The 23,723-nt window shown below is 31.7% G+C and overlaps 1 long non-coding RNA gene across 1 annotated transcript; it reads left to right on the plus strand.

Moving 5' to 3' along the window:
- The first annotated feature begins 9,898 nt into the window (after window positions 1-9,898).
- LOC127721231 (uncharacterized) lies at window positions 9,899-18,474 on the plus strand. The gene is made up of 3 exons (XR_007991085.1): window positions 9,899-10,014; window positions 15,807-16,132; window positions 18,242-18,474. It is a non-coding gene; the product is annotated as an uncharacterized LOC127721231 (long non-coding RNA).
- The last annotated feature ends 5,249 nt before the right edge of the window (window positions 18,475-23,723 follow it).

Genomic DNA, 23,723 nt, shown 5'->3' on the forward strand with positions numbered 1-23,723 from the left:
GTTAAAAAACTGTATGAGAGCCAATAGAAACAGCAGAAACAACAGAGGATCGTTCAGAGGAAGACGTCGCCACTTCGAATATTAACTACACTGCATATTATTACACTTACATAACAATGCTCAGTGCTCAAAGTGCTCAAAATTAAAATGTAGGGAACATTACGACATAAATTATATATAATATTTATGATTGCGATATATTTATAAAAACTGGATTAATTTATGGACACAGCTGGTGCTAAAATATCTGGAATTCATAATTAGTTTAACTCAGCAGGTAATAATACTAGTATTACATTCTATTTTATTTTTATAACGACTATAAAGTTTCAAGATTATGTCCGTCTCGGACAATTTTTACCAACTAGTACGCAGATGTGAGATTCTTTAAGAGCTGATATATTTATATTCACATGTAATATTACTGTTACTAATTCATATTATTGCATTAAATTATATTAAATACTACTATGCTTGCATCTTTATTAGATATAATTTAAGATGTTTGGAAATTACATTACATGACGAATAATTTCAGTATTTGAGAGGTTAGGTCATACACTGTGTGACGTAGTTCTGGTCAACATATGATGCTTTTTCATTAACCAATCAACTTTCTCCTTTGCTCTACAACAATTCATGAATATATTTCCCGAACCAATCACAAGCCAATACGTATATACACGTTCTTATCCCGCGCAATGTAAGCGTACTCTTAAGTGCTTAGCAAATTTCAGAGAAACAAGATTATTGCCTATAGACATCATCTCTGAGAGGATTTTTTTCGAAATAGAAAAAAACTTCTAAAAAACGAGATCGATGTAGCAAATTTCAAAGTAACAAAATTATTGCTTATAGACATCATCTCTGAGAGGATTTTTTTCGAAATAGAAAAAAACGAGATCAATGTATAATTAAAAGATACCAAATAGACACACTTATAGGTATCATCTCTGAGAAGATTTTTTCGCAATCGGAAAAAAAACTTCTAAAAAAGGAGATTGATTATTAACTATATTACACCAAAGAAATTCACTACAGCTTATATCTCGCAATTAGAGATTATAAGCAAAGCTATCTTAATTTGAATCTGAACTAAGCATATCAATTCAAACTCAAAGACGTAAATTATTATATATATAAGAAGAAGCACACAAGGAAGACTAATCATCCAATCATGTCTAATAGAAAGAAAAGATCGTTCAAAGCTAGGGATAAGAAACACAAAATTGCTAAAAATAAAGAAAAAAGGAAAATATACAATATAAACCGACAACATAAGAGACGACAATATAAACACACGGAAAAAGTACAGAGAGCTGCAAAATATGTTGATATATTCACAAAAGAAAAGTTATGTAATGCTGAAATTCTAGTTCTAGCGAAAGGACTTAAATTAATTCCTAGTCAAAATCTTCGAAACGCTAAGAAAACTCTCATACATGACTTCAATGAACTAGCCCGTAAAATGAGATGCAAATATCATTTTGATGATGGATCTCACCAATACAATCGTCATCCATTTCTTTCCAAAAGTGGTTATAAGCCAAACTGGGCTAATAATGCAATTGCAAATTACTTATTTTCAACAAGAATTGAATTGGAATAAATACAAATTAATTCATTTAAGGACAACCTGCTTAAAAATGAAAGAAAAGCATTACAATCACTACGTTCAAATGATCGTATCATTATCAAAAAGGCAGATAAAAATTCCTGAACAGTTGTTCTTGATAAAGAGCTATATATAAAAGTGGCAAAAGACCAATTAAATGACAATGTACACTATGAACGAATTAACGAATCTCATATAACGGAAATACTAGAAAGTATCAACACTATTATTCATCGTTTACACAATGAATCCTACATTGATGAAGTTACATTTAAGTTTCTAATAAATGACCAGGGAAATAGATTAGGGAGACTTTACTTCCTACCAAAACTTCATAAAATTAATCAATCGGATAGACAAAAAATTAAAACTGATATCAATCATTTACAAAATGTAAACGTCCCAGGAAGACCGATCGTATCCTTATGTAATAGCCCATTGGAAAAAATTGCACAATATATCGATTATTTTATTAAACCAGTTGTCAATAAATTTTGGACATACACACTTCCTTCATAAACAAATTGGAAAAAATAAGAGCACATGCGGACATATTAATGAGCTCATTTGACATTTCAAGTATGTACACCAATCTACATCATACTGAAATTATTAATGCAATTGACAGAGCATGGCCACTAATAATGCAGTGTAAATTTGACATCCCAGTGCCACCCAAAAAGGCTTTACTGGAATTACTTAAAATTGCCCTTGCAAATAATGAATTTGAATTCAACGGGCAAATTTTCAAACAGAAAATTGGGGTTCCAATGGGATCCCCAATGTCGCCTAGTTTAACAGATATAAGAATATACGAAATCGTTTCTGAAATATTGAAACGCTTTCCATACTCGTCTGACATTTCTATTCTATCTGTCTACAGAGATGACGGATTCTTATTATTTAAAGGAAGCGAACAATCTCTTAAGGAATTTTACCAAATTGTAAATAGTATTCACCCACTATTAAAATTCACACATGAAATCTCTAATAATCAAATACAATTTTTGGATATAACAATATTTAAAGGAACCCGATTTGAAACAGAAAAGATATTAGATGTCAAATTATATCGCAAACCTACAGATAATTACCAATACTTAGAAAAATCGTCTGCTCACCCAGCATCTGTATTCAAAGGTTTATAATTGGTGAAATTACAAGGTTCATTAGATCGTGTTGTGACAGAGATGACCTCGACACACAGATAGAAGTATTCAAACAAAAACTCACACTAAGAGGATACTTGGAAGCTGAAATTAATCCGTTGATAGATAAAGCACTGAGAAAAAACAGACAGAATACATTTTGTCATAAAAAAAGAAATAAACAAAACTGTCCACCACTAGTTCTAGCAACTAAATTCAATCCACTCTTTAAACAATTGGGAAGACGAATAAGAAAACATTGGCAATTAATTGAAAACGATATAATTGCTAAGAATTTATTTCCCAGACCACCTATGATTGCTTATCGTAAACATAAGAACGTGAAGGAGTACTTGACCTCGGCAAAATTATAATCACTGTAAACAATTAAATAGTAATTAGATAAGAAAGGACACAAAAATAATAATGATATTGCAGATTCACCAGGTGTCGTGCCCTAAAAATACTACTACATTTGATATGTTAGCACAGCAAGAACTAATCGAATTATAATTACATAGTAATTATAATTATACAAGGCTAGGGTACCTGATGAGGATTTATGGCCTTGGTCAAAAATGACCTAAATGATATCCGAAACACCAGGTGCAGCTTAATCATTTTTAAATCATTGAAAATCGAAGACTTCTACTTAATTACCACACATCATTACAGATGAATAACCATTGCCTATATGCAAATGAGTAAAACCAGATAATCTTCTCACAGACACACACCTTTCTAACAGTAATTATTTTACATAAGAAAGGTCTAATCAGGCTACGATAGAAATAACCACAAAATAAATGTATAGTATACGCAGCATAACTTCTTTAGAAAAGTTTGTACAGATATCGATATATAATTCACCTATTGACAAAGGTGTTTATATGTGTTGCTGGGATTGGTAATGGACACGGCTATTTATAAAAAGTCAAATCAGGCTACGATAGAAATAACCACAAAATAAATGTATAGTATACGCAGCATAACTTTAGAAAAGTCGATACAGAAATCGATATATTTCACCTATTGACAAAGGTTTTAATATGTTTTGCTGGGATTGATAATGGACACGGCTATTTATAAATTGTGCCCTAAAAATACTACTACATTTGATATGTTACCACAGCAAGAACTAATCGAATTATAATTACATAGTAATTATAATTATACAAGGCTAGGGTACCTGATGAGGATTTACGGCCTTGGTCAAAAATGACCTAAATGATATCCGAAACACCAGGTGCAGCTTAATCATTTTTAAATCATTGAAAATCGAAGACTTCTACTTAATTACCACACATCATTACAGATGAATAACCATTGCCTATATGCAAATGAGTAAAACCAGATAATCTTCTCACAGACACACACCTTTCTAACAGTAATTATTTAACATAAGAAAGGTCAAATCAGGCTACGATAGAAATAACCACAAAATAAATGTATAGAATACGCAACATAACTTCTTTAGAAAAGTTTGTACAGATATCGATATATAATTCACCTATTGACAAAGGTGTTAATATGTGTTGCTGGGATTGGTAATGGACACGGCTATTTATAAAAAGTCAAATCAGGCTACCATAGAAATAACCACAAAATAAATGTATAGTATACGCAGCATAACTTTAGAAAAGTCGATACAGAAATCGATATATTTCACCTATTGACAGAGGTTTTAATATGTTTTGCTGGGATTGGTAATGGACACGGCTATTTATAAATTGTGCCCTAAAAATACTACTACATTTGATATTTTACCACAGCAAGAACTAATCGAATTATAATTACATAGTAATTATAATTATACAAGGCTAGGGTACCTGATGAGGATTTACGGCCTTGGTCAAAAATGACCTAAATGATATCCGAAACACCAGGTGCAGCTTAATCATTTTTAAATCATTGAAAATCGAAGACTTCTACTTAATTACCACACATCATTACAGATGAATAACCATTGCCTATATGCAAATGAGTAAAACCAGATAATCTTCTCACAGACACACACCTTTCTAACAGTAATTATTTTACATAAGAAAGGTCAAATCAGGCTACGATAGAAATAACCACAAAATAAATGTATAGTATACGCAGCATAACTTCTTTAGAAAAGTTTGTACAGATATCGATATATAATTCACCTATTGACAAAGGTGTTAATATGTGTTGCTGGGATTGGTAATGGACACGGCTATTTATAAAAAGTCAAATCAGGCTACGATAGAAATAACCACAAAATAAATGTATAGTATACGCAGCATAACTTTAGAAAAGTCGATACAGAAATCTATATATTTCACCTATTGACAAAGGTTTTAATATGTTTTGCTGGGATTGGTAATGGACACGGCTATTTATAAATTATAGTTGACCAAGAACATATGTCAGTGGAGTGACAAATCAAGACAAAATCGCTTATTTTAAGAGTTTAATGGACCGACATACCTTACGGCTGAAAATCCACATGACGATAGATTATACATATTACTATCATTTTAGCCCTGTCGTAGTGTTTTCCCACGGTGCAGTGTTTTGTGAAATCGCAGTAAAGCGTGATTTTCGGCTGTTTTTTCATTATCAAACACGGGAATGCTTATAATTAATTCTTGAATGAAGATATCAACAAAAAATTGCTATGAAATGAAAGAATAATATATCAGCTTTCATTTAATATCAAAGTTAGGCATAATTTGAAAATACACATTGAGTGAGTTTGAAGAATTTCAATTGCACGTGACATTTTTTTTTCAATCTTAACGTCTGTCAAAGTATATTATATTTATTACATACATCAACCGTAGTCGATTTTGACAAAAAAATAGTGGAACAACCCATGCGTAAAAAGTTTTAATATATCAAAGTTTGATAGAACATACAAATCAATTTTTACAAGCCTTTTTATAATATTCATCATACAGCAGTTTTACTATTCAATATTCACCTCAATAAGTCATGTAACGCTCCCTTTTCCTATTTTCTCCTGTGTTTTATTTCACAATGAATTAAACATGCATTTTCTTAATTTTTGTAAAGAAGAATGTAGATTTGTATCAATGTTTGTGTCTAGGTGTTTGAATAATTACAGATGTTAAGGTTTAATAACTTTTGAGGAGTTTGTATTCTTGTTGAGTTTTTCGAATAGACTAATTTTAAAACACTGGAACACATCACAATCTGGAAAATTATGGGCAATGCTAATTCCTTTAAATAAGAACAAGTAAAGTAGCTTATGTCGGGTTATAAAGCTTTACATGTACAAGAAGAATACATTTTGATACATTTGAATTAGCGATAAAGCAATGCGTGTGATGATGAATCAACTTTTGTTAAAACGCGCTCTATGGCATTACCAGTCTAGATGTTTATTCTGCAAACAAAAGTCATACAACGAGCTAAGCAATTAATTCATGTCGAGTCATATGAGCGTTCCGATTATGTTTTAAGTGACGCAAATTACCAGGCAGGCTATCCAGTGGTGAGCTTACTCTTCATAGATAATTTTAAGGACAAGGCGTTGCATCATTCAGCATGCATTGTTAACTACTAGATGAATTGAAAAAATAACTCGCTTCAGATGCTTCAAATCAGTCGGAGCATGATGTTGCTTTCCAAAAAATAAAAGAAAGTCTACATTATGATCTGTTTGTGACAAAAATCATTTTCGTTGTCGTATAATTTGCTAGTTACATATTATTTCTTTCTTCCAGATCCTTCAAGGTGATCTGAATAAACCCAAGGGTGAAATCGGCGCTTGCTTAGAGTGCTAAATTAGTGAGACTAACTCCTTCAGATACATCATTTAGACAGCACATTCTTCGAGTTTTACTACGTGTAGATGAGTTCTGATATTGCCAAACCACTACCTAGGTCATCTTTGGAATATGGATATTGGGAATAGCTCTATAGTTGTAGTATGCTAGTATTTTAATCCAATGTCCTATAATCTTTTACAGGACCTTTTTTGGCATGTGAAGGCAAAATTACTTGATGCAAATCTTGCGTATGCTACATACAGAATGTGTCGTGCGCCTGCATCTGTTGTCAGGGCAGTGGTGATTGTAGAAACCAGCTTACTCATCAGATTATTTTTGAAGATTGCTACAATAAAGATGATGATCGAAGAAATATTAATCTCAATGCCCAATTTTTCAAGTTTTCTGCAGTTAGTGGCCTCCGACTTGATGTGGTTGGGGATCTCTCTCTCTCTCTCTCTCACACACGCAACAGAACAACAAAAACAAACAAACAAACCTGCCAGTTTTCTCGGACCTGAACACGGTTGGTGCGTTTTCAAAGCAACTGGAGATATTTTTGTATCGAATATTTGTGTATCGGAAGTATTACATACAATGACATCAACATATTTTTTTTCTTAGTATTTCGTTACCTTTTCAAATGGACGTGCATATTGCTGTCTAGTGTTTGTGTATTATATACTTAGACAGCTTCTTTTGTAGCGTAATATCTCTGTGAATCGTGTTTGTTTGTAGTTCAAATATATATCGAGCTTTCAAATCGGTTGTAGTCATTTTTTGTCTTCTTTTATGAAAAATGGGGACACAAGTTTTGTACTGATTTATCTATTAACATACAAAATAAAACAACTTCATATACTATAGTGTTAATTGTTACATTAATGCATGAAGACTATTTTTTTATTGTTCGAACATTCTTTTGGGTTTAAATAATCAGTAATGAATTTCATCATTTTTATCACTAAATCACGGACCGGGTGTTAACCTGTCAGTTCTTATTTCGCCTCTGTTCTTTATGGCATTTAAACAAACTTTCCCAAAAATATCTTTATATGTTGTCATATATCATTGCATAGCTAAATATTAAATATGAATATTTTGTCTATAATTTCCGTAGATAAAGATATTTTTTTCATTTTCTTATAAGTTGGAAGCGAGGGTATACATCACTAATCTCTGGCAATCAGGCATAAATATGACTAGCGGAATTCGTGGAGCATTCCCAGGGCATTCCATAGAAAAAAGTTTCTCAGTTATCATGGGGGACTACCGAGAAATTGTCCAAAATGTCAAAAAATTGCGATTTTTTTAAAATCCCCCCTTTTGACCTTTCACCACAGTTTTCAAAAATCTGCACCACTTTGGCACCTTACGACATGCTTTAATCAAAGGGTATTATATGTATCTTCAAAATAAGACCAAAATTAGCCGTGAGGTATTTCGGTCCTTTAAATATTTAAATTTACCTTACTTGTCACCGTACTATTTCTTTTTATAACTAAAAATGAAAATTGCACGGGCAGAAAGTATTCAATTTTGGAACAATTCAAACAAAATATTGCATTACTTTATGAATTTAATGTGTTACATTAGATTCATTTTTACTTTCACCAAATACCAACAAATTTCATATCATTGAATTTAAATTTTCATTTCTGAATCAATTTTATCATTTATTACTACACTAGACAATCAAAAAAGGAATGAACATGTCGTGGAAAAAAGTGACAATACTTTGACATAAGGAAAACTAAGAAAAAAACCAAAGTCAACAAAACACTACATCAGAAATGAGCAGCAGTTCCTGCGCTACTAGTGACACGCATCGTGCTATTCCCATTAAGGGTGTTCGCTCCTCTTGTTTTTGAATGTTTGCCAGATATTCGGAATGCTCTTGTTTTATCCATGTAGTGCCGTTAAAAAATTGGCCCGCTAACCTCTACTTTTCTTTTCATCTTTTTATTACATATAGTTTAAAGAGCCATATTTAAAAATCGTATAAAATCCTTGTTATTTTTTCATTGTTTTAGAAAGAAAATAGGTGCTAATGTTAAATGTATGAAAAAGCAAGAGAGAATCATTTCCTGCCAAATTTTCAATAGCTTATATCTCAAAAACCAGCACACGAACCCTTCATTTTTTATTTGCTTTTTAGTTCCTTTATTTATATACTATCAGTTCATGACAGTCTTTCAAACTGCTTGTTATTTTGCAACAGAGGAGCAGACATCCTTAAAACACGTTGATCTGTCATGTCATGTGATAATACGGATTGATGTATACCGTTTGTAAAATCTCATAACATTACCATATTCATCATATAACGGTACATGTACATTCTCTTTCCCTAAAAATTGACAATATGTAAAAGTTTCAAATATATACAAGGTTTGTTTCAGCGTCAGTCATGTTTTGTGGATTTTGCCTATTTCAAAGTTACCTAGGAGTTTGGTATTTTTTGTTAATACTTTTTTGCAATATTTACTGTTTGTTGACCATTTTCAGAATTTAGTATTGCAGTAAGTAAAAATAAAGTCCAACTGGGTGAGTCTAATTTACAAATGTCTATGATGTATATTGAAAATGTATGAGGGTGTTTTTTTCAACAATTTGATCTTATTTTATGACAAAGCATGATAAGTGTAGGATTTCCAATTACATATAATGACATCTTGGTAGAGATATATAGAGAATATCATATGGCATTTTCAATATCACACCCGTATCAACCCGAGACACCAATATAATCCCAAGAGCTCTGCTCGAGGGATTATATTGGTTGAGGGTTGATACGGTGTGTGATATTGAAAAAGCCATATCATATACACTTTATTATATACATGTACCTCACGTAGATGTTTTTTATGTGACATGACGTCATACATATAAGGGGATTTGAAATGACGTCATACAGTTAGAGGTTTGAAATGACGTCATACAGGTTAGGGGTCTGATAAAGCCTTTGCAACAGTGACTGCAATCGATGACGTGACGTCATACGGATTAAAGGTGTGATAAAGCCTTTGCAACCGTGCTGATATCGATATCAGCACGGGTGGCTGATACAGCACGCTTGCCAATGATTGTATTACACATACAATGTATCTGTATTTACTAATAATAAATATATTTATATCACCGAAATAACAATAATACAATATTTAACTGTCACTACTTTAAACAATTAAATGGACAAAAGAAGTAACAAAATCTCCCAGTAAAACGGAACTGTGATTGATTTAGTGATTAACATTCTTTGAACGATCAACTCCCGTTGTTTTTACTAATTTAAATCCTGATTAGGAATGTTTTATGTATATTTTATTTTTCCCCGTTGCATGTTAAGTGATTGAGTATTAAGTGCATGTTAACCTTGTGAATCATCAAGAAAAAAATATCAATATAAATACAAAGCTGATAGGATTTTATTCTAAACGTTGCGAGTTTCTTGATTCACTACTGTAACAGTGAGTATATCGTTACTAAAGTAAGTGTGTTTTTAAATTATCTTTATATTTTCTTAATAAAGAGATTATTTCTTACCATTTCCAATGTCATCAAAGATACTTTTAAGTCGTTCCTGTCAGCAAGAGGCATAATAGAGAGCCAAAGGGGTCAACATTCTGAAATTTTTGTAAATTTTAATTTTGTAACTCCTTTTATTTCAAATTCTTATAATTCTTGCAATGTTCGAGTTAGTAGACGACAATTTGATATACATTCTGGGGGAGGGGTAAGTTAGCAAGGAGAATGTTTATCTGTTGCTGCGTATTTTTTTCACGGTTTCGCGCAGTAATTATTTTAACTTTTTACACAATTTTTCTCGCATTTTGTCTTGTTGAAAATTCTTGTTTAGCATCACTTACCAGGTCAGGATATTCCTTTTTAAAATCCTTCTCCATCCTTTTCCATAAAATCAAATGGTCGTCTCCTTCCGTAAATTCATAAGGAACACATGAGTGTTGGCTGTGCTAATTATGCTGTATCAATCGATAGCATGCATAATGATATTGGAAAGGAAGGATAAATCTGAAGAATGGTTACCTTTCTAAAAAATGCCAATGTAAAATATGCCAATGATATAAACATGAGTGAGGCCCCTCATGGGGGTGTCCAAGAAATCATATAATCACATGTTTTTTGCCAATATAATCACATAATCATTAATTATTTTTTGAAACAAGATACAGCCCTAGATTATCATATAATCAAATAATCATGAAATATTTGGTTTGGTTTGGTAATCAAAAAATCACTATAAAAACTGCCAAGTAATCACATAATCAAAAACCCCATGAGGAGGCTCATGAGTAGACAAGGTTTAAGGCTGTTAATTTGTTTGATCGTGACTTTTGTTTCGGTCTTTATGGTGCATACGTCTGTACTATGTAACCCCATCCCCATGACCTCATTGGTGTGCATTTATCAAAAGACAAAAAGAAAAAGGGGCAACACGTCGAAGTCTTAAAACGCAATTATTTTCCCCGAATCGCATTACTGCATCTGATTAGTACATAAAAAATGAATTCAGTTCCCTTTCTATATAGTAAAGTAATGAAATCGAACATCTATCTATCATCAACAGGTATATTTTTTAAATCAATGAAATTAACAATTGATGAGAATGTTCAAAACACATTATATAGATTATATATTATTATGCCTCCATTTTTTTTCTTCAGTCATATTTTTCTTAAATAGAAAATATCTGTTTTCCTTTTTTAATAAAATTTGAACATGAACAATCATAATCTTAATTAGATAGGTAAACAAATATATATGGGAGTTTAAACGAAAAATTATGGATTTTTTTTAAACTTTGCCAAAATGTTATGTATATTGTGAAATTAAAAAAAAAGTATCATTATGTAAATTGAAGTTAAACTAATCATGAATGATTGTTTTTAGATAGAATTCGAGAAGATAGCTCTTATAAAATGCTTTCAAAACATCAAAGGAAAAAATGGGGTCACCGTACGTTTTTTCGTTCTATAACATAATATGAAAAAAAACTGGTAGATTCCTTTTACTTTTTGAATCGGGCGTCACTGATGAGTCTTCTGTAGACGAACATCGCGCCTCGTGTAAAACATAAGTCTTGTGTCTTTGGTGACTTTTTTTTACCACTGGGTCGATTTCACTGCTGGTGGAGATTCCTTCACTTTTGTGTTGACATGACATATCAAGATAAAATCATATTTATAGATTTACTGTTTCCAAAACTTTGAATTGTTCGAAATACTAAATTCTCTAACCAGGGAATAGATCACCTTCAGTTATCTATATTTGAGAAAACCTTTTGAAATTATCCTCAATGCTCTTAAACTTTATTTGGCTTTTTAAGTTTTTTGATTCAAGGTTCACTGATTAGTCTTTTGTAGAAAAGCACGCCTGATTATTTTACAACTACTAGGTCAATGCCACTGCTGGTGCAGGTAACTTCTCCAAGGGTATCAACAGCCCAGAAGTAATCAGTTGAATTGATATATCATCGATATGGTCATATTGTGTATTTTAATGCAAACTTCAAAAACTCGCAAAATGTTTTGTTCTCTTTGCCGATTGACAAACCGTCCAACAATGTGGTAATATTATGATGTAAATAATGCATCGAATATCCTAAGGATGAAATTGTAAATTCTTAAAGATTGAAGGCAGTGCGCTGCATAGAGAGTATAATACGAGATAATCATAGATTACCACATCTCACATTAAGGCCTCCTCTGAACATTTCAAGGTCCTTACTATGAATCTGCTACCTACCGAAACAACATGAAAACCAGGCAAATACCGTTTTAATCGTTTTTGAACGATTAATCTATAAAGTGTTTTTTTTACAGAAAATAATGAAATTAATTAATTTTGTAGTGTAAAGAAATCCTTGAACGTATAATAAGATAAATTACTACTTTTGATGGTTCTTTCAATCTGGTTGATATTTGTGAAATTTTTTGACTCTCTACACAGTAGGCATCTTATTCAATTAAAAAGCTGCTTACAGTTGAGTTGTTTTCCACTCATTTAAAGCTTACTTCTGCAAGAAAAAAAATATGCTTGATATACTTACTGGAACTGTGATTAAATGTTTAATGCTCTCTTTTCTTGTTGACAACATCTATAAAAAATAAGATTTGTGGTATGTACAAAAATTAGGCAACTATCCACCAGACACGAACAGTCAATACTGTAAACATCTACATGGTATGGTACGACCTACAAAAATGAGCAAAACCCATACCTTAAAGTAAGCTTTGCATGACAACATGTGAAACAATTGTATGATTTATGCTAAAAACAATAAACGAGAATCACAAATGGCGAACACCAAACCACGCCAACGACTGAATAACACACAGCAAACAAAAACATTAAATAAAAGAGAAAAACACAAGTTACCGATCTGAGTGAACTTGCAGTAACAATGTATGTTTCAGGAATAAAGTTAATGGACAGACTAAAGGTATTCTTTGGGCCTTACATTGTGCCCCTTTAAGAACAGACTTGTTCCTACATTGCTATGAATGACATTCAGTAAAATAAAAAAAATCGGTTTAATTGAAAAAAAAAAGATTTATAACACGACCCGTTACCTCGACGGTGTGTTGGCTTGCAATAAAAACTACGATTTATAATTTTGTTGCGGCCTAAGCGCTTCTATAGGATAATCTTAATTAGAAACTTGTACATCCAAAACTGTGTACAGCACGGATGTAAAATATTTAAAAAAGAAGGTCCTAACAAGAAAAGGAAAATCCCATCTAAGGCCAATATTAACTATGGGAATCTTAGTTTCTTAACAATTTCTAAAGTTACAAAAAAGGGTTAGTGTTAAATCATGGCACTGACTACTGAGGTGATGATACCCTGGAGCTCCGGACTACTATTCAACAAGAAGAGATATCGACCAAGTGCTATTATATGAAAATAGAACTTAATAAGAAAAACGAAAGGAATGAATTCAAAGGGAAATCAAATTAATTCATAAGTCGAAAACAAACTGGCAAAAAACGGCAAAAAACAGTACAAACCTAGTGATAAGTCTTATTTGGTAGGTTAAATTCGAGGAAAAGAGGACGTGATTGTGTTTACGACACTTGTAACAAATCTGCCGTCATCTCCGAAACATATTCCCATTACAGTCAACAAACTCGTGATAGTATCCCTAAAATTTTCCTCGGGATAATTCCAACTTCCCCATTTGTAAGTCTTGGTTTAATAACTTCCTTGAAAGCAAAACCTTTTGTCAAGGAAATCATGATAAGTAGTACAAGCTCTAGAGTATCCTGTCAAATAGGAGCTAGATAAACTATATGCACGCTCTGCTGTAATGTTGCTACATAGAAATAGAAATACGAAAATGTAATGATAACACAATAATTAAGATGTTTGTAAATTACTATAAACATTTTGTCAAGGGAGATACCTTTAAAATAATCTGATATAAACAGTAATAATAATCCATTTATAGATAAAGATATTTTAGATTCAAAGGAAACGTCTATGCAAATATTTGCGCCAAAATCGACGACTTTTTTATTCCATGTTAATTTTCCTTTTTCTGATAGTGATGTTCCTTTAAACCCTTCTTACGATGTGTATATTTCCCAACTGGTTCGCTATGCTCGTAATTTAGTGACGTTTTCGATTCAATTGAACTATCTATAACTGGTTATTTATTGAGTAGGTATTTGGTAACCGAAATTTACTCAAAATCGTAATGAATTCACCAGCTGAATTGACTATCAATGGCAACTGTAAGCACTTTTGGATCGGTACTTTATGTCTCTTGACTTTTTGATAATTGGTTATTATTTTGTTCATGTCAATCTGCCTATCTAATGAGTGAAAAGCTTCCCAACTTATTTGTAGTTTGTTCTCATGCTGTGCATGTTTACCACTGTTCCAGGTTATGGTGCTCACAAACAGGTTTAACCAAGCGACATTCTGTATGTGCCTATCTTAATCCCGGTGTTTGTAATCCAGAGGTTGTCGTTGATTGCTGTCTGCCACATTTTTGTTTTTTTTTCGTTTATTGTTTTATCATAAATTAGACCGTTTATTCTGCCAATTGTATCACATTAATTGTTATGCCTGGTCATGTTATAGCTTGTAGACGGAATGGGTTTTGCTCATTGTTGAAGACCTTATGATAACCTATAGTTACTTATATCCGCGTATTTTAGTCTCTGATGGATATTTGTTTAGTTGACAATCATACGTAATCGCCTTTATTTTATAAAGATTTCGAAATACGAACTTGAAAAATCCGCTAAGCCGCGTTTGTAATGTCACAATATATGAATAATTCGATTGGGCTAATCTAACTGGAATATATCCTTGCTAATCCAACAAAATCAGGACGGCGTCCGTAGAACTTCCAACGGGATGACTTTAACTTTTATGTTTGGAACTATTGGTTCAATAGAGTCTGTGTAAGCAGCAAATTGCTATTAAAAAGAGGCAAAAGAAACCAAAAGGACAATAAAAAAGAGTCGTACAAAAAAAAAAAAAAAAAAAAAAAACGAAAAAAAGTTAACAGACAAACAATAGTTCACAAAGCACTACATTGAAAACTAAATACTGAACGTCAACAGAAACCCTACCAAAATAATGGGATGATATCAGGTACTGCGGTAGGGTAGAAAAAACATGTTCCACATGTTGTACCTGTCGTGTTGCTTATAACATGTAACAGTTCGATGAAAAGTTTCATTAGGTGATGTCACAATCAAGGAAAAGAGAACGGGATTGTAGTTGTGACCCGTCTTTAGCACCTAAGATCACCCCCGGTATTTTGTTATGTACATGTTGCTCAGTCTTTAGTTTCTTATGTTGTGTTGTGTGAACTGTAGTTTGTCTTTTGGTCTTTTTTCTTTTTTGACATGCCTTTATCAGTTTATTTTTTACTTGTGAATTTGAATGCCCCTTTCGTTTCTTTCGCCTCTCTTTTGTAGTATAACACATGAAACGCGCATACAGCTGACGTCTATAAATATTTTTGTAGAACATAGGAACTATTATGTGATTAACATTTCCTTCAGTCGAACCCAAAATGACATGTCGCTGTTTTTCCTCACATCTAACGAAACCAGTTTTACATGTCGTCGTTTACCCGTCAATCAACATATACTGAAATTTCTCAGGATCAGCTTACTCTTCCGGAACACCTGAGATCACCCCACAATTTTACATGTCGTCGTTTACCCGTCACTCAACATAATCTGAAATTTAAATATGATATAATACGAACTGTTTGTTTAAAATTGACTTGTTTTGTAGATGTCATTACTTGAAAGAAAACTTCTACAGTTGACGCTTCTATTTGTTATTTGGTCGGTTGTCATGGAAACGGCAAGCGGGGCATGTTGTCGTTCAAGGTTCGGAAAGTATTGCTCGGATTGCACTCGCACACATTTTTGCTGTGGATATCGCAGTTGTAACATATTCTGTTGTGGGTGTGAGTGTCGTAAAGCACCAAAGGGGAAACGTTGTTACGTAGGTGAAAGTAGATGCTGGTGTTACACAGCCAAAGGAAAACGTCATGTTACATTTGATACTACAGATATTTCTGCCTATCTTACATATATTGGACTAGATATTAACAAGTAAGTATAAACTTCACAGATTTTCTCAATTGAAAATTAAAAAAAAAAGGTCACATCATTAATAATTATAACCAAACATATCTATGATATTGTTTTCTGTATTGCTGTCCTTTAACGTTTATTCAATCAATCCTTTTGTTAATATGAATGGCACTTTTGTATACAAATGTTTCTTAATGAATGTATTGCTTTCAGTTAAGAATAAAAAAGACTCTTGGCGATGAAGTAAAACATCATTCACAACTAAAATAGATGAATAGATGGTGGTTTAAAAGGGCATAATTCAAACTTGATTAGACCCTTGGTTATATAGTAGGACATCATTTAATCTTGATTAGACAGTTCGTTTTTATAGTAGTACATCATTGAACCCTCGATTAGACACTTGATCATGTAGTAAGCCATCATTGAAACTCGATTAGACCCTTGGCTATGTAGTGGGACATCATTGAAACTCGTTTAAACACTTGTGTATGTAGTAGAACATCATTGAACCTAGAATAGACACTTAGCTATGTAGTAGGGCATCACTGAAACTCGATTGGACGCTTTGGTTATGTAGTGGGACATCAATGAAACCCGATTTAACACTTGGGGTTTTAAAGGGCTTCATTCAAACTCGACAAGACGTGGAGTGGAAAGGCATTATTCAAACTTGATAATACGCTTGGATATGTAGAAAGACATCATTAAAAATCGATTACACACTTGGTTATCTTGTAGGACAACATTGAAACTCAATTAGACACTTGGTTATGAAGAAGAACATCATTGAAACTCAATTAAACACTAGAGGATGTAGTAGGTCAATGTTGTCAATATAATGGAATTTGATGCGACTGTCGTACAAGTGAGAGGTTAAGCGCTATAAAACCAGGTCCAATCCACCATTTTCTACATTTGGAAATGCCTGTACCAAGTCAGAAATATGACAGTTGTTGTCCATTCGTTTGATGTGTTTTATCATTTGATTTTGCCATTTGATAAGGAACTTTCCGTTTTGAATTTTCCTCGGAGTTCAGTATTTTTGTGATTTTACTTTTTTTTATCATTGAAACTCTATTAGACAAATAGTGAAGTAGTTAGGCATCATTCAAAACACAATAAGACACTTGATAATGTAGAAGGATACATTTCAAAACTCGATTAGACAAAAGCCTATGTAGTAATGCATCACTAGATTGGATTTTTTTCTTCTTATTTCTTATTTAAGTGCAAACGTTTTTGGCTCAATATTTTGTTGTCGCAACATGTGTGTATGTGTAAAGCTATGTCATTGGTTGACAATGTGCAATTATATCTAACAATAGATTCATTAAATGAATGGTTTACAAAAAATTCCACAAAACAATTCACCAAAAACTAAAGATAGAACCACACCAAACATCTAGTCAGCTTAAGATGTCATTTCCAAAGACCATACGGTGATAAACCCAAGTCCTTTTTGTTTTTTAACTGTTACAATAATATAACTAATGAATCGTATTTATTTTTTAAAAGATCAATAAGACGAGTGCAACTTGTTCATGCTGACCATAAACATTTACTAAAGGATGTTTGCTACTCTTGTTTTTTATTTTCTTTAGAAATTTGGAATCCTCTTTGTAATGCCAACAAATGTTTTGTTCCCAACTCAAATTTTCTTTTCATAATTTTATTACATATATTTTAATAAGCCAATTTGAAAAATCTATTTAAAACAGTCTTCTATAATTGTTTACTTTTTACACATTGTGACTTGGATGGAGAGTTTTCTCATTGGCACTCATACCACATCTTCTTGTTTCCATTATATAAAAAAGCTACTTATTTAGAATTAAAAGAGCGAACATCTTTAGGTATTAGATTAATATCAGATTTATACGTATTATGCAATTAAATAAGTGACTTAACAAAATCAAACTAGCGTTTTATATGTAAAAAAGTCATATAAATTCCTCAGGTTTATTTTTTATTTTCACTTTGTACCTTTACAAATCTATAATGCCTGGCGATAGAAATCCCTTGGGATTTCCAAGATTTTTATTTATTATAAACAGTTAATGTATTATACAATAATTGAATCTAATATATTTCAAAAATTATTTTTAACTCTTTTTTTTTCCAAAGAAATGGGATGATGGAACAGTTTGAGTTCAATAAAGCCTTGGAATATATGCATATAACGGACAACATGACCGTGCGTCATCATTGGTCCATCATGGACGGAGATAAAGATGGAATTATTTCTCTGGAAGAATTTGATAGAGAAAAGTAATATTTAACTAAGAACATAATTCGTTTTATATCTAAAAGTGAAGATTGAAAAGGCAGAAAGTATTCAATTTTGAAATTAAATAAAACAAAATAGTGCATTACTTCATGTTTTTTTTTTGGTTTCATTAGAATTATTTTTACCTTCGCCAAATATCGACAAGTTTCGTATAATTACATTGTTTTTTTTTATTTCTGAATTTAATTTTATCATTGAGTAAATACACAAGACAACTAACAATGGGAAGATGATAAAGAGGGGTCGAAAAGTCGAAGATAAACAATACGATGACAAAAGTAAAACTACGAAAAAACCAAAGTCCACAAAACACTTCACACAGAAATTAGCATCATTTGTTTTACATTCATCACTGCGGGTTCTTTTATAGCTTGCTATGCGGTATGAGTTTTGCTTATTGTTGAAGGCCGTACGGTGGCCTATAGTTGTTAACTTCTTTGTAAATTGGTCTGTGGTGGAGAGTTGTCTCGTTGGCAATCATACCAAATCTTCTTATCTTTATAATTAGTTTCTTCTTTACTAGCGACACCCGCTGTGTTATTTTCATTAAAATACGTTTATATGTTATGTCATGTGATAAGAAATCGTACAATGGCAGATTGGTGGATGCCTTTTTTGAAACGTGACGTGATTACAATAGTCATCATTTATCGGTTTAAATTTGAATATAATTTTTTTTTCGGGAGAAAGGATAGACTTCTAGAAACAACACAGAAATTGAAAAAATCATATAAAATAGCATTAAATACAACACTACAAAAGTAACAAAAAAACCTATAAAAAATTTTAGATTGTCATATGTCATATTGACATTTAGATAGATAAAAATAACTGTGATGTCAACATTAATAGAAGGCAACCCAAAAGCTCAAAACCAAAAGACTAAAAGAGTTATATATCACCCAAAATCTTCTTAGAAATTTAACAGAAATATTTAAATATTTGCCCACATAATTTCCTAAAGGCAAAAGCAACACGAATTCCGCAAGTTGGCAACTGACGAAGTTCCTCACTGGACACAGAGCTCCCATTGAAGTAACTGAGGCTGTTGCCTCGATAAAAACAGTTTAGAAAAAAAAAAAGAAACAGTAACTACCCCTTGTTATGCAGTTCTAATGGACGTAAGCTAGAAATATTTCCTGAACATCATTTTTAATAGCATTCAAAGCCGGGCTTCAGAGTTTTTGTAAAACTAACTACTCTAGTGTAAATTAGATGTGGATACCAAACAATTTACTGTTTAGTCTATTTTTGGTAATATATATTTGGCTCGGAACTTATACATCCCGTCATTGTGTTATTGTGCTATAGTAAGTTTTTGTATGCCTTTTTTAGTCAAAGATGTTCACTACTAAAATTTGCATTCTCATTATTGACGTCTTTCAGTTTATAATGTTTAATACACTAAAATCGTGTAAAAATAAAGTTTTATCTACTTGTTGTTGAGAAACATGGATCTTTCCAAAATACGTTATGAAATTAACATACAACTATTAAAGATACCCGTCCATTGATTTGATTTAATGAAGGTTCTATACAAATATACCCTTGGTATTATCGAAAAGGACATTAATATAACAGAGGGTAGTTATTATAACAACAGGACATATTTCAATATTCCATTAAATTATACTCCTTTCACAATGCGAAAGAAACAAAAGAACGTTGGTAAATGGAAAGTCTACATGACAATACATGTATAGTATTTGATAAACCGAAATTGTAAATTGCTGTTTTTTGACAATATAGGTCTCTGTAGTCTTCAACGTTGTCTGAAGCAAAGGTAAGCCTATTCTGTACAGTCTTTATGCATGTATGCTAGGAAGGTATTCATTTTATCGGTTATTTGAAAAGGTAAGCGTTTACTGTACAATCGTTAAACATATCTGTTAAAACGCAAACCGTTACTTATAACTGAAAGATCAGGATAAAATAAAGAATATGTCCGGAAATGAAATACCATCGGTTTACTCTTACAAATTTATTTAATTATGTGTTAAAATTGGACCTACAAACGAGTAGACGATTAAATTACATTATTGGCGACATGCATATTTATCAATATGAACATTATAAATTCAAAGGTTTTCTCCAAATAAGTAGCGGAAGTAAAGCAGAAGGATTAAATTTGAAGAGTAGTTATGTAGACTTGATGTATATTGATACTAGATATAAAGTGTATGACTGCATAACAATCGCATTAGTATAAAACTATTTTAAAATCTATAAATGTATATTATTATGTAATATAAGGACACAGATGTTACACTTTGCATACTAGAACTAAGTATCAAATTATCGGTTAATAGACGAACGCATTATTGAATAGTAACTTTACCGAAAGAAAGCTAAAAGTACATATTTTGCTGGTATAGAAATCGCGTGCAGTTCCTCATCAAGTTATTCTGTTACAGTTAAATCTAAGATATTGCCATTGTAAGATAATAAATATTAATAAATATTGAATTACTTTACCCTATGCTTCATAAAAATACGGGTGACAAAAAGTAAAATTCCTATTGCATTGATTTTTAATTATGATTTCTTAGGATTTCAACGTCACAAAGAACAAAATTTTAGAATTTTCACTTGATACAGAGATGAAAGAATGTTTAAATGCGGAAGTTATGTTGAGGTGAACAAATTCTATCTACAAGTAAGCTTTTTATGTGTTACAATTGCAAATACATTTGATGATCTCTTAGTATTCAATGTCTAGTTCGAGCAATTATATTGAGTAATTAATGATTGAACTGCAGTGAATGGAGCATTACAGTAAGCTAAGGTATCATGTACGTTGTAAAATATACAATATTTCGACGAGATAACTCGGTTTACAAAATAGAAACACAATAAAACAAAATACAAGGAACAAGCTTCACGGCTAACTAACTGTTTGCAAACAAATTATAAAGATTAAAACATAAAATCCGCATGAAACACACGTAAAGACTATCAAAGAGAACAAAAAGTCCAATAAAGAAACCGAAAACGGAAACTCTAATCAAATCATGAAAAATCATCTGATAATGATGTATTTTCCATTTGGTAACTGTGGTAAAAATTTGAATTAAACTTTAAAAGCGCAATATCTTGAACATGTTGAATATTTGACTGAGACATAGCAAGTTATATAGGAATCGAATTTACGTAAACGCAGAGTAACTCTTTGTTCGATGTTTTTTTTAATTGCCTACTGGATTTGCTAAACATTGCTCATACATTGAGTTTAAACAATGCAATGTGCTTCTAACTTAAAGATATTTATGATAATAATTATTTTACAGCAAAAATACTCAAATAATAGTGATGATACAACACTATAAAATATTTTTCTCTGAACTAACTAGATGAATAAGCCAACGGGAATGTGGATAGAAAACAGTGTAGTTCTGACAAAAACTTGTAAGGTGTAGAAATCTTGTATTATAGTTGTATAGGGAGATAATTCATTGCACTTGGATATCAAAAGTAGACAATAACACTATAAGATTCACACGAAGAAATGTAAAGACCAGAATATTTCAATGAAAACAATAACCGAACAATTATAATCTAAATTTGGAAAGAAAAATGATTGATTAATTGTTGTTTGATTGTCGTTCAGTGGCAAGTATTTCATGAATTATTAACAAGAGAACAAATTATCAATTAAGACAATAGACATGTCCTTTAAAAAGGAACGACCTATACGAGGGCGATGAATTTGAAATGCCATTGGAAAATGAGTGTATATTTAATAGAGACAGACCTTAATATACAAATCAGGAGATGTGGTATGATTGCCAATAAGACAACTATCCACCACAGTTCAAATGAAGTGGGTATTAGCAATTATAAGCAACCGTATGGCCTTCAGCAATGAAAAAAAAAACCATAGCGTATCATCGGCTATTATAAGACTACTGTAAGATTTGTTGCAAGTCTGACAGAAAGACATACAAACCTTCGGGATATATATCAGCCATGCCTGAATAAATGATAACGACAATACAGGTAATCGACAGGTTGTAGGTTTCCCCATTGCACCTACTATATCGATCATTCTAATAAACTTACTATACAGTAATTAAAAAAAAAACATTTCGAATTTTTTTTTAGCTTCTAGTAAGTATTCTTTGGCTTATCTATTCGTGCTGTTTTTCTTTAATAAAGCATATTAAAATAATGGAATTAACAGTTTGTGAGGCCCAAATACACTTTGATAAATAAGTGGTTCTTTTTATGTCTGTTGAATTCGGTTGACAATTTTGACTTTTCGACTCTGTACACAAAACTTCAACACAATCTTTTCAAACAGAAGTTCTCTAATTCAAATAAAGGGTTTATTTAGAAATCTGATTGCACATTCAGTTTCTGCAACACATATAAAGCCTTCTTCTTTAATGTAAAAGGGAAATTCGCTTGATATACTTACTGGAACTGTGGATAGATGAATAAATGTGCAAAGTTTCTCCTTTACAACATCTATAAACGTTTTGGCAATAAAGTTTATCACATGTTGCGGGCATTTCTAAATCGGGACCAATTGCGCCCCTTTGATGACAGACTTCTTCCTGTATTGTTATGAATAACAGTTTATTACCAAACTGGATTAACATCCGGATCCATCTTATATAAATTCAAAAACACTTACCGTTACCTTCATAATATATTTGCTTTAGATAATAAGAATTTCCTAAGTTTACCTCGGATATTTACCCAGAGAAACTTACTTAAAAATATCTTATTAAGACCACAATAATTGTCCTCTTTTTAATTTGAATATTTCAATTTCATACGGGAAACTTTTTTTCAAGAATTTACGACAAAAGAGACATTTTTTCGTTCCATATTGAAAATTTACCATTTTGGACGGTAATGTCCCTTTGGACCCTTCTTACGGTGTGTTTATTTAACAACTTGTTCGCTATGTGAGTGTCTGTAGTCTCGTTTCAGAATTCAATGAACGTAATTTGTGCATGTTACTGGTAAATAATTACTTATTATTTTAAATCTTTACTAAATGTTATCATAGATTTGGTAAGGATGTTTAAATATACTTGTAGAGTTCGTGTCAAATACGAGATATCACATACTTATTTTAACAGTGCTATCATTTATAGAGACCATACATTTTTATACGACCCTTGTTACTTCATTAGTCTTTTGAATACCGTTATTCTTTAGGATTATAAATTCAACACCGTAGCACAATCTGTAAACATTATTTTAATTGGTACCAACATTGACTTTGTTTTAAAAAAATAAACAAAAATAAAAATATGTTGCTCTATATGTAAAATTTTGAGAACCTATGATCTTATATATTGTCAATAC

The sequence above is a fragment of the Mytilus californianus genome, unplaced genomic scaffold (genome assembly GCF_021869535.1).
Source record: "Mytilus californianus isolate M0D057914Y unplaced genomic scaffold, xbMytCali1.0.p SCAF_12, whole genome shotgun sequence".
NCBI lineage: Eukaryota > Metazoa > Mollusca > Bivalvia > Mytilida > Mytilidae > Mytilus > Mytilus californianus.